Genomic DNA, 9509 nt, shown 5'->3' on the forward strand with positions numbered 1-9509 from the left:
CCTGATATTCTATTTCCTCTTTATTTTATTGTAGTCTATTCTTTTTTTAAAAGTTGGCTTTTGAAAATGTTGATTCTTTAAATACAATTGATGAAAATAAAATAAAATTGATTAGGGCCAGAAGGTAATGTGGAGTTTAAGGGATAATGTGGAGGTTAAGGTTATGTAGCTATCCCACATAGCCGGCTGTACAGTTGGAATCCTGGGCCCAGAAACTTGAAACTCACACTGGGCATGTGTGCATGTGTGCCCAAAATCCCAAGAGGAGAATAGAGAAAAAGAGATTGTGGTGTGACCATTTCCCTGGAGGAGGAATTCTCACTTTCTCTCTCCCTGTCTCTGTCTTACTGGCAACTGCACGTGCCCAACCTAAAAAAATAAAATTGATTAAACATTTATTTTAGCACTTACCTATGAATCAAAATCTGCAGTTTTAAAAGTTGTATGAAAGCACCATGTCTCAGGACAATAAAAGCCTTTGCATATTAATTTTTGTAAGAATAACAATTTATCTAGGGGATACTTATTACAGACCAGGCACTGTGCTCCTACTTTATGAAACTTAGTTGACTTACTCATTGCGGCAATGATGAAAGTGGATATTATTATCCCCATTTCTCACATGGAGAAAGTCAAGCTCAGAGAGGTAGAGAAAGTCGTTCTAGCACACACAGCTCATGGATGGTGGAGCTACAGCATCGGCCCGTGGCAAGCGTGCAGTATGCATTGACTAGATGAGTTAATAAATACATCAGTTATGGTTGAGAAAGAGGTGCAGGCTGTACACTTTGACTCGTAGAAGCATCGACAGCTGATGCTCATTCTGGCATTTCTCCCTGAAACACAGTCTAAAATCATGATTTTCAACTATCTCAAAATACAAATCAACAACTTTTATTTGAAAATGCAAAAAAAAAGTTCTTGACTGGGAGGAAGGATAATAATATTAATGGTGTTAATAATGATTGTGCCTAATACATGCTGATTTCTTCACAAATGCCCAGCATGATTCATGGGGTTTTACATGGATCAATACAAAATAATAACAGCCACCTCATATAGCTATTATGGGGATTAAATTCATTTCATCTTTGCATTAACCCTTTGGAGTAGGTGCTATTATTATCTCTTTTGCATAGTTCAGATAGAAGTGCAAAGAGGTGGAGAGACTTGCTCAAGGACACACAGCTAATAAAACCCAAGCCTTCTGTCTCCCTTAACCTTTGGTCTCAACTAATCATTGGCAATTAGCTAAATTCTTTTATCACTAAGCAAGGTTGATTGCTTTGAAAGCAAACATACAAAAAATACTAAATACTTCAATAAAGTGAGCCATTTGTTATAATGCATTTAGTTTTCCCAAAATACTCATAGTTTCTCAACTTCAGAGAAATTTTGTGATAGTTTGGAGATAGTCTATATTTACTTGATAGAAATATCAAAAATTATTTTTAGAGCATTTTATATTTCCATATCTCAGTGTTTTATAAAGTTAGTGATAAATACTTCTTTTAAGAAATTGGCCACAATTTTTAGTTTTTTTTTTTTTTTTGAGAGATTTTCACTGTAGGGCACGTGCGCTCGCCAGACAGACAGAGAGAGACATAGAGACAGAAAACGAGAAATCACCCCCCGGGGGGATGGTCATGCCGCAATCCCTTCTCCTCCATTCTCCTCTCGGGATCTTGGGCATGCACGCACACGCGCCCGGCGTGAGTTTTAAACCACCGGGTCCGGGACACGAACCGCGGTTGACTACGTGGGAGTCCAGCGACATAGCCATTACACTAACTGCTGGTTCCCACAATTTTTAGTTTTAATAAAATAAAATCAGGAACTATCTGAGCAGTTAATAATTCACTTCGCTAAGACAATACTGGGAGAAATGCATTCTCCAGTATGAACAGGACTACCTTAGTGCTGAGGAGAGCCATGGTGAGATCATTTCATTGACAAAACTTAAGGGACTGACACCAGAGACTTGAAAAAGAAGTCCACTTAAATTTCAAAGGCGAAGTTTACAAGCTAGTCACAGGACTGGCTAAAGGTTAGGAGTAGATAGCTCAATCTTTGGAGTTAGTTTGTAATGAGAATTGTCCCTTCAGTCCCCATGAACCAACGAAATGAAAATTTCTCCCTTTGGTCTTCTAAACTAATTGCAACCTATAAGTGCTACCAAACAGAGTGTATAAAATTGGTTAGAGCTTCTATAGTAAAGGCCAGTTCCCACCAACTCACAGTTTTCCTCTTCTACCTGAGAGCAACTCTAAACATCATGGCCTAGCCTCTTGATATTCTGACCAAAGAAATGTGTGGAGAAGCAATATGTCTGACCTCCACCAGGCTCTGTTGGGATCCTCTTTCTTCAGCCACTTGCTCGCTGATATCAGGTGGCCTTGTGTTGAAGATGGAAGTAAACTAGGTCTCTGAAAGATGGGGTGGGACAGGGCTTCCTTGATGACTTGCATCAGACAAGAGCAAGAAATAGCATTCATTGTATTTATTTTTTTTATTTTAAGGTTTTCGCCATAGGGCATGTGTGCTAGCCAGAGAGAGACACAGAGGAAAAGTGACAAACACCTCCTCCCACCCCCTACAAGGGGATGAGCATGCAGCAATCCCTTGTCCTCCATTCTCCTCCTGGGATTCTGGGCACACATGCACACTGCCTGGTGTGATTTTCAAACCATCTGGGTTGGGGACTCAAACTAAGGTTGGCCATGTGAGAGTCTAGTGCTTCAACCGCTATGCTACCTGCTGGTCCCAAAAATAAACTTTTATTTTATTAGGGCACTGAGATTTTTACAGCAAAAATCTCAAAAACAAATGAACAAACAAACAAACAAACAAACCCCTGTTTGTACCAGTTACAATGCCTTATCCTGACTAAAATAGCGCTAGACACTAAGAGACATTGACCAATGGTACAAATTTTGTGCTTGAGTAGAAGATGATGTTTGGTGTTTAGTGATGTAAATCAGGGAAATGGGTATGTTATTTGTACCATTGGCCTTGTCTGCAAAAGCTCAGCTGGTTTTGTTCAAAAACCATGACTGCTGGGGACAGCAGGTTACATGGTGGTTGTGACGCTGAACTCCCACATGGTGGACCATGGTTTGAGTCCCAGAATTGGTGGCTTGCTTTCTCACTTTATCTCTCTCTCTGTCTGGTGAAACTTACAAAAATAATAATAAATAAATAAAATAAAATAAATATTATTGTATTTTTTAAAATGACTGCTCCTGAAAAATACTCTGGCAAGGCAATAATAACAGTCTGGCTGGTTCTCTCTTCCTCAACCCTGCTGGAGCCGACTGACGGGCATGCTCTCCCCCTCCACAATCAGATGAACCTGAGACTCCTCAAAGATCCACATGATGGGGTCTGGGTAAAGTCCAGACCTTGACTTCTGCCTCCCACTCAAAGGAGCTGCATCCCTTAGTTGTTGATTACAATCTCTGTGCCCATCTCTGTCGTCTGTTAAGCCAGCAAATAGAACCTAAACACAGAGTTGTTGGAAGAATTTAAAAAGTGAATCCATTCGAAGCATTTAAAACAGTGTGTGGGAACTAGAAGGTGGTACAGAGGTAAAACATGGTGCCCTGTCACACTGAGCCACGTGGGAAAGCTCCAGATTCCCATCAAGAGACCTCCCTGAGTATACTGGGGACAGAATATGCCCAGGAGCTGGGGCTGACTGAGGTTGGGGGTAGGTTGCAGCAGGAAGACCCTGTCTGTGCTGTCTTTCACACCCATAGAAAAAATAATTAAAAAACAAACCAATGTCCTGGAGCATAGTACACATTCAATCAATGTTAGCTATTATTATAATTATTGCTATCCTTTTTATCATAAATTGAATCTTTTCTTTCCTAGAGTATTGGAACTTATAAGCTTTCTTTCTTCCTTTCTTTTTTTTTAAATTTTTATGCAAAAGCAACCCCATGGGGAATGGCCATGCTTCAATCCCTTCTCCTGCACCTTTCCCTCCTTTCTGAATTTTGGGCACACATGCTCATGCATTTGGTGTGTTTCTCAAAGACTCAAACCTTGTAGTTGGCCATCTGGGGTCCAGATGCCTTGACCACCATGCCACCAACTGGCCTCTTCCCTCTTTTCTAAGCTAGGAACTCTCTCCGTCATCTAAAGATGCTGGAGATACTAATAAAGATCTTTATTACGATTTGATTTTTGAGTTTGTATTTTCTGAGTTCTCACTGAGCCAGAAAGACGAATCATCTCTTAGTGTTATCTTTGGCCTTACAATGAAAGAAATCTTCCAAATTGTAATTGGCCTAAAACACTCAGCAGGCTGCAGTAACCTATAGGTGAGGCCCAGGTCCAGGTCCAGTCCAGGTCCAATTCCAGATCCAGGTCCAGGTCCAGGTCCAGGTCCAGGTCCAGGTCCAGGTCCAGGTCCAGGTCCAGGCAGGTGTCTGCTCTCTTGGCCCTGCAGCCAAATGCACAATTTTACAAGTCATGAACCTGGCCTCTCCTTCCTATTGCCCAGTCTTTGCTATATCTTTCAGCATGGCTGGGTGATGCTGTGAAGGTCCAGGCCAGCTTTCCTAGCATAGAAAGAAATGGATAATTCCATCATAAGCCAAGATTCTGGTTAAATGGGAGAATTTATAACAAAACATTACACGAAGATATTTGTAATAATTTTTTTCCCAGGTCCCCTTACAAGACTTAATGATTAATGCTGAAAAGGACATTTCTACTCTTTCTCTTTCGGCGCAGTTTATCACAGTGGCATCCAGACTCTCTTGCGAAGGTATGAGTGTACTTATTGACCAGAGTTCATCAGCTCTATTTCTCTCCATTTTAAAAGCCAGCGAACTGTCCATAAGTTTTTAAAGAGAACGAATGGGATAAGAGCAGAGACCATGAATGTGACTGAAGGTAACAACATAAAACAAAAGAGAACTTGTCAATATCAGGATGATGGTAATAATTCAGACTTGCCCACACTTATATGTATGATGTCTTCATTGCTCAGAAGAAAATAATTTATAGAAAATAGGTGATTATCTGATTTTTAAGATGAGTACAAATCAATATCTCTTTGGTTTCTTTCATAAACTAAATCATTGCTACATTTCATTAGCAATTAATAAGCAATGTGTATTTAAAAATTAAGAAGAAATTGTGTAACCAAAAGAAACAAAGTCTTTAATGGGAGAACTATTCTTACCTGTAAACAAGCAATGCAAAGCTTTTTGTTTGTTGCTTTATTTTTCTTCTCATGTCTTCTTCCTTCTCTCTCCATTTTTCTTCCTTCTTTCCTTCCTAATTTCTTTCTCCCTCCCTTTCTCTCTCCCTTTTCCCCCCTTTCCTTTCTTCTGTTTCTCTCTTTTTCACTTGACAGACAGGACAGACAATGAAGAAAAATGATAAATTGTAAGAGAATGCATTCTAGGAAGTAAAGTCAAATCAAAAATACATATCTTACAGAGCTTTAAAAGAGCAATACTTTCTTTACTTCGTTTTTAAATCTAGTTTAATGTGATACTGAATCAAATGCTTCAAAGGCTTTTTTACATTAGCTTTGATGTTCGGATGGTACCCACGTTGTACGTATTTGCAAAAGATAGAGATTGTGTTTATTAGAATTTTTCTTGGCTGCCAAATATCAGGACTCCATAAATATTTGAGGATATCCCCCCACTAGAGAAACTGAAAAAACGCCACTCTCTCTGCTTCTCTTGAAACTGAGCATAGATGTATGACCGGGCCTCCTCTAATCATATGGTAGACCCTGTATTCTCAATAGAAGACTATCAAAGCAAAGAAGCACAGGGCTCAGAGAATTCTTTCCAGAATCAGTGACCAGCAATGAGTTCCCATTCTCAGGACAGCCGTGGCCACAGATGCTGTGAATGGATCTTGTGTCCAGGCAGTGGTACTGGCGGTACAAGCACAGTGGTAGTGACATGCTGGGGTGTGCATTTCACTGTATTGTTTGGGACACTGTCCAGTATATTGTAATACATTGGGTCATCAGAAAAAACATGATGTATTTTTCTGTTTTTCTATGCAAAAATGTGTCATGATGTCATGACTTTTCCAATGACCCAATATTATATAAAGTATATATACACTATATGTATGTATATGTGTGTGTGTATGTATGTGTATACTATGTAAAATATATATTGTATATATACTACATAGTGTATATATTCTGTATATGCTTTAAATCCATACCTACCTATTTAAATAACCATGATTTCATTCTGATATCTCTGACTCTGATTTAAGTATAACAGCTTTCATTCTAGAATTTACTCCTTTATTTGTGGCCTCTTTCTCTGATAGTTTTCTCAACCTAATTCTTAATATTGCAATATATTATTTGTTCAACCCAAATATACGTGTACTAAGAACTGCTAAACTATTGGGTTGTTGGGAAAGTCATTATGTATTTTTCTATATTTTTCTATGCAAAAATTTGCATTACTTTTTGACAACCCAATATATACTGTGAGAAATAGATTTACTGGGACCAGCAGACAGCATAATGGTTACATTGCTGTACTTCCATGTAGCCAGCCACAGTTCAAGTTCTGGACCCAGTGGCTTAAAACTTGCACCAGGTGTGTGAACATGCGTGCCCCAAATCCCAAGAGAAGAAGGGAGGAGAAGGAATTGCAGCATGGCCATCCCCCTTGGGGGGGGGTGATTTCTTGCTTTTTCTGTATCTCTTTTTCTCTCTGGTGATTCCACCCACCCATCCTACAGCAAAAATCTCTCTAAAGAGAGAGAGAGAGAGAGAGAGAGAGAGAGAGAGGGAGAAATATATTTACCAACAGGAACAGTTCTGGTACACAGTTCCTTTTGTATTTCCTTGTAATATCAATGAAAACACTTGGTGGAAATTACTTAGGTCAGCTTCTTCCTTCCTCGCACACTTCAATGAAGTTACCTTATATGTTTGTAATCTAGTTAGATTCATCTGTCACGTTCTATGTTCCATCCCGCATCTCTCATCAAATCCCTGCTAATCTGCTGCACATTTGCATGAAGGTTGTAAAGGTACAGGTCTGAGTTTTGACCAATGCGTAGTCGTATCCTCAACACAGTTCCATTATCCTAAAATGGCCTCGTGCTGCCACTTTGTAGTCAATTTCCCCATTTCTCCACTGGGAACCCCTGGAGACCACTGACAGTCTTGCATTTTCCAAAATAGCATGTAAATGGAATCATACTCTATGCAGTCTATCGTGTCTGACCTCTTTCACTTAACAAAATGCAATTAAGATTTATACGTGATGTTGCATAAATCAGCAGATCACACAAGAATCCTAATTTGCAACATCAATCCATTTCATGTTTTCCTCTGAAAGTCTGAAGTAGAGAAACACTTTGTATGCTTAATTTTCGAAAATATAGTATTCATTCATTTATGCACTAAAATCCTCCTTTGTGCCAGGTATTCTGTGCTAAGTGCTAAGACTATCTGTAAACTAAAGGACAAGGTTGACTTCCTCAGAGAACTTCTAATATATGTCAAAGACATTGAGAGAACAAAAATATGTATGAACATGGATGTATGATGGCTAATTCTTTGTGTCAGTTTGATTGGTTACAAGGTGCTCAGATGAATCACTATTTCTGTGTTGTCTATGAGGATGTTTCCAGATGAAATCAGAACTTGAATCTGTGGACTCAGATTTCCCTTCCCAGTATAGGTGGGCATTATCCAATCCATTAAGGGTTTAAATAGAATATAATTGTAGAGAAGGAGGAATTTTCCCCCTTTTTCCTTCCTCACTGCTTGAGCTGAGAGGTCTCATCTCATCTTCTGCCCTCAGACTTGTTCTTACACCACTGGCTCCCCTGGTTCTCAGGCTATATATCTCTGACTGATTACAACACTGGCTTTTCTGGGTCTTCAACTTGTAAATGGCATAATGTGGGACTCCTCAGTCTCCCTAGTCTTATGATCCAAGTCCTCATAATAAATTTTCTATTGATTGTATTTCTCTGGAGATCCCTTACTGATACAGAAAGCATAATAAAGAGCTACCTTAACCAATCAGGACCTGGGCAGGCTTCTCAAAAGAAGTGACATCTTGGCTGAAGGATGATGAAAGAATAATGATTAGGGGTTAGAGAGAAGACACATAGAATAGGGTGGAAATGGTTTCAGGCTATAGAAATTAACCCTTCCAAGGCCTACTAGCAAATGAGGAATTGTGTATGCTAAGAATAGCCAAAATATGGCATTAAAAGAGGAAATGAACTGAAAAATATTAACAGAGATCAGTCACAACTAGTTGTGAAAGTCACGTTAAAGAGCTAAAGAGTGTGGACTTCATCCGAAGGAGACATGCCTAGCTACATGAAGGCCAGTGCTGCAGCAGCTTTTACCTTACACACTGAGATCACACCATCTCCGTTATGGTGAACCTCCACATGGAAGTAAAATGGTACCTTTTAGGAGAATATAGAAAATTATTTGGAAGTTTGGCTTTCTTAATATAAACCCACGAATAGGTCATTCTTTGGTATGATAATCAAGTGTTTGGATTCAGAACGAAAACATGTTTTTCATCATGAAGCAAAGTAAATAAAAAGCATGATGACAAAAGGTGAAACTCTGAATACAACTAGTGAATTCCTTGTGCTTCTAATCATAGGGTGGCTCGGAGGGCTGGCCTATTTGGCAGGCTTTCTTCTGAAAGCTGACAACTGTATGACCAAATTGTGAATGTTTCACTGACTGCAATTGGAACACAGAACTGAAACTGAAGTTTGAGAATTGGAAACTGAGAGTTAATCTCATTCTTCCTGAAGTGTTTGCCTCTCTTCCTTCATTTACTGGGCAGTAACTAAGATCATCGGCGATTTAAAACTTAAAAAAGCATCACTGGTCATTTCTTTCTTCCCTAAATGTTATTTTATGAGCATTTCTCTCATTCAGTGAAAGAATGTGGGGGTAGTGGTGCAGTGAAAGCACAGGGCTCTGCAAGGCCATCCCACATGGGAAGGTCCTGGTTCAAGTCAGAACACTTCGTTGAGTACACATGTCTGTCCATCACCCGGGGCTGGCTAAGGGTGACCGGGGAATTATGGCCTCAGGATCTTGTCGTCATGTTGTTGTCTTTTTTCTGTTTTCAGGAAGTAAACAAATACACTGGGAAACAATAGCAAGAAAAAACCCACCAGAATCAGCCTGGACGGTCCACGGTCCACTGAGTATGTCATAAAAAGAAGCTATTGTGCTGGTATGTGTATATACACATACCAGCACCATATATATATATATATATACCCCCCCCCCACATAAAATTCTATCAGAAATTGACTTTTAAAAATGTTTAAATGTGAAAATCTTGTACCTGTTGGCAGCAGTTTGACCACCTTTTTTTTTTTCTATTGCTATTGATAATTAACAATTGATATATTAGGTTATCAGGAAAATCATGACTTTTTCTGGCTGGAACCATGGAGTGCATTCAAGAGAAGAAAAAGAAGGTTCCTGCTGTGGCAGAAACGAAGAA

At 39.3% G+C, this 9509-nt stretch overlaps 1 pseudogene; it reads left to right on the plus strand.

The window, feature by feature from the left end:
* The first annotated feature begins 9453 nt into the window (after positions 1-9453).
* The window catches only part of LOC114006909 (60S ribosomal protein L7-like), an 812-nt pseudogene continuing 756 nt past the window's right edge, over positions 9454-9509 (plus strand).

The sequence above is a fragment of the Tupaia chinensis genome, unplaced genomic scaffold, assembly GCF_000334495.1.
Source record: "Tupaia chinensis unplaced genomic scaffold, TupChi_1.0 Scaffold000099_1, whole genome shotgun sequence".
Classification (NCBI taxonomy): domain Eukaryota; kingdom Metazoa; phylum Chordata; class Mammalia; order Scandentia; family Tupaiidae; genus Tupaia; species Tupaia belangeri.